This window comes from Nannospalax galili, unplaced genomic scaffold (genome assembly GCF_000622305.1).
Source record: "Nannospalax galili isolate Female #2095 unplaced genomic scaffold, S.galili_v1.0 scaffold962, whole genome shotgun sequence".
NCBI lineage: Eukaryota > Metazoa > Chordata > Mammalia > Rodentia > Spalacidae > Nannospalax > Nannospalax galili.
In genome coordinates this window covers 2,150,647-2,154,272 of record NW_008348537.1, presented here as the reverse complement: position 1 = coordinate 2,154,272, position 3,626 = coordinate 2,150,647, and positions in this window count along the sequence as shown.

The following is a 3,626-nucleotide window of genomic DNA, read 5'->3' as shown; positions in this document are numbered from 1 at the left end:
GCATAATAGCATTAACAAATAAATTTTCCATCTGTTGTAAGACTCTTTTTCCTGGGGATGCTAAGCAATGCTTATTCCCTTTCAGGGTTCTAGTGTTAAGCCAATGTTTGATTAAAGTTTTATTGGGGAACCAATGAATTTATTAGGCTTACTTACCGAGATAACTGAGGGGTTGCTGAGGTATGACCTGAGGGTTTGCACACTGGAAAGCCTTTACCCAGCATGGGTGATGCCTTCTTTTCCTGGCTTTCCCCAGACTGAATACTTTAGCTCCCCCGAAATCCAGGAGGCCATGTGTGATTAGGGTCAAATCACATACAGGTGGCTGGGAAGAGTGGCTGGATAATCTGATGAGGGTCCAGTGACCTTGCTTGGCCCTCCTTTAATGAATGAGCACAACTGTCGACGAGTCCAACTCTGATGATATTTAGTGATCAGGCTTAGCTGAAGTTGCGATAATGGTAGTTGTTTCATGCAGAAGGGACTGCTGTGTAGCATCATCTTATTAAAAGGACCTGGAATTTAAAAGGGTTTGGTGCTAGGATCCACATATGAGGGAGAACATACCCTGTTTGTTTTTCTGAGTCTGTGTTACTTCACATAGTGTAACAGTTTCTAGATCCAACCATTTACCTGCAAATTTCATTATTTCATCTTTGTTTACTGCTGAATAGAACTCTATTGTGTAAATATACCACATTTTTGTTATCCACTCATCATTTGAGGGGCACTTAGGTTGCTTCCATTTCTTAGCTATTGTGAAAAGGGCAGCAACAAACATGCTTATACAAGTGCTTCTACAATAGGATGAGTCCTTTGGGTGTATGCCAAAGAGTGGTATAACTGGGTCATATAGTTGGTTCATTTTTAGTTTTTTAAGTGTTCTCCACACTGTTTTCTATAGCGGTTGCATGAGTTTGCAGTCCCACCAGCAGTGAATGAGCATTCCCCATTCTCCACATCTTCACCAGCATTTAGTATCATTTCTTCTCTTGATCCTAGGGTTGGGGTAAGGTGACACCTTAGGATGGCTTTAATTTTCATTTCCCTAATTACTAACAGTGTTGAATGCTTTTTGAGATGTTTCTTAGCCATCTTTATTTCTGCCTTTGAGAACTCTGTTTAGATCTTTAGCCCATCTTTTCATTGGGTCATTTGGTGTCTCAATTCTTTGTTTTTTGAGTTCTTTATACATTCTGGATGTTAAACCTCTGTCAGAAGTGTCACTGGTGAAAAGTTTTTTTCCCATTCTGTGGGTTCTCTCTTTTCTTTTGCTGTACAGAAGCTTTTTAGTTTAATGAGGTCCCATTTGTTGATTGCTGATCTAAGTTCCTGAGCAACTTCTGTCCGATTTAGAAAATCCTTTCTTATACCTATATCTTGTAAGTTACTTCCAATATTTTCTTCTAATAATTTCAGGGTTTCCAGTTTCACATTGAGGTCTTTGATTCATTTGGTGTTGACTTTTGTGCAAGATAAAAGATAGGGATCTAGTTTCATTCTTCTACAGGTGGAGATCCAGTTTTGCCAGCACCATTTGTTGAAGATGCTGTCTTTCCTCCATTGTGTGTTTTTTGTCAAATATCAGGTGACTGAAATTGTGTGTACTCGGGTTTGGATCTTCAGTGATTTTCCATTGATCTATGTGTCTATTTTTGTGCCCATGCCATGCTGTTTTTATGACTATAGCTCTGTAGTATACTTTGAAGTCTGGAATAGTAATCCCCACAGCATTGTTCTTTGTGATCAGGGTTGCTTTGGCTATTTGGGGTCATTTGTGCTTCCTTATGAATTTAAGGATGATTTTTTTCTAATTCTGTGAATTATGTCATGGGGATTTGTCATGGGGATTTTGATTGGCATTGCATTGAATCTCTATATGACTTATATTATGATGGTCATTTTCACAATATTAATTCTTCCAATGCATGAGCATAGGCAGTCATCTCCTGGTATCTTCCTCAATCTCTTTAACAATCTAAAGTTTCATTGTAGAGATCTTTGGTGTCTTTGGTCAGATTTATTTCAAGATTTTTTATTTGCAGCAATAGTAAATGGGAGCATTTCCCTGTACTCTTTCTCTGATTACTTATTATTGGGATAGAGAAAGGCTACTGATGTTTGTAGATTGATTTTATAACCTGCCACTATACTGAAAGTGTTGATCAGTTCTAGGAGTTTTCTGGTGGAACTTTGGGATCTCTTAGTTACAGTATCTTATCATCTGCAAAAAGCAATAGTTTGACCTCTTCTTTTCCAATTAGTATTCCTTTAATTTTCTTCTCCTGTCTTATTGCTCTAGCAAGAGTTTCAAGCATTAGGTTTAAAAGGAGTGGAGCTAGTGGATATCCTTATCTAATTCCTGATTTTAATGGAAATGCTTCCAGTTTTTCTCCATTTAGAATGATGTTGGCTGTGGATTTATTTTATATAGATTTAATTATGCTGAGGTATACTCCCTTCAGTCCAATTTCCTCTAGGACTTTGAACATAAATACATGCTGAAATTTGTCAAAATCCTTTTCTTCATCTATTGAGATGACAATGTGGTTTTTGTCTTTGAGTCCATTTATATGATTAATTATGTTTATTGAATTTTGTATAGTGAACCATCCTGCATCTCTGGGATAAAGCCTACTTGATCATGGTGAATGATCTTTTTGATGTGTGTCTCTATGCAGTTTACAAGCATTTTGTTCAGAATTTTTGCATCTATGTTCATTAAGAATATGGTTCTATAGTTTTCTTTTTTGGTTATGTCTTTACCCAGTTTTGGTATTAGAGTGATGCTGGTTTCATAGAAGGAATTTGGGAGTTCTCCCTCTGTTTCTATCATTTTGAATAATTGAAGTAGTATTGATTGGAGTTCTTCTTTAAGTGTCTGGTAGAATTCTACTGCAAATCCATCAGGGCTTGGGCTTTTTTTTAGTTGGGAGGATTTTTTCAATTTCCTTGTCTGTTATGGGTCTGTTTAAACTGTTGATCTCTTCTTGGTTTAACTTTTGTGGGTCCCTTGATTTCAGATATCCATCCATTTCTTTTAGATTTTCAGTATTTTGGTGTATAGGTTTTTAAAATACTCCCTTATAATGGTCTGGATCTTTTGGGTGTCTGTTGTGATGTTTCCACTTTCATCTCTGATTTCGTTCATTTGGATTTGCTCTTTTTTTCCTTTGGTTAACTGGTCTAAGGGTGTATCTTGTTTAGCTTTTCAAAGAACCATCTCTTAGATTCATTGATTTTTTTCTTTGTTTCTATTTCATTAATTTTTCTGATTTTTGTTATTTCTTCTCTCCTGCTGGGTTTGTGTTCCAGTGTCTTAAGTTGCAGTGTTAGGTCATTTATTTGGGTTCTTTCTAAATTTTTAGCGTTGGCACTTAGAACTATAAGCTTCCCCCTTAGGACTGCTTTTAATATGTCCCAGAAGTTGTGTTGTGTTGTATTGTCCTTTTCATTGAATTTCAGGAATTCTTTCATTTCTTTCCTCCTTTCTCCTTTGACCCACTCATTGTTTAGGAGTGTGTTGTTCAATCACCACGAATTTATTTAATGACTAAGGTTTTGTCCAGTGTCGATTTTGAGGTTTATTGAATTGTCCAATAGAATGCATAGAATTATTTCAATTT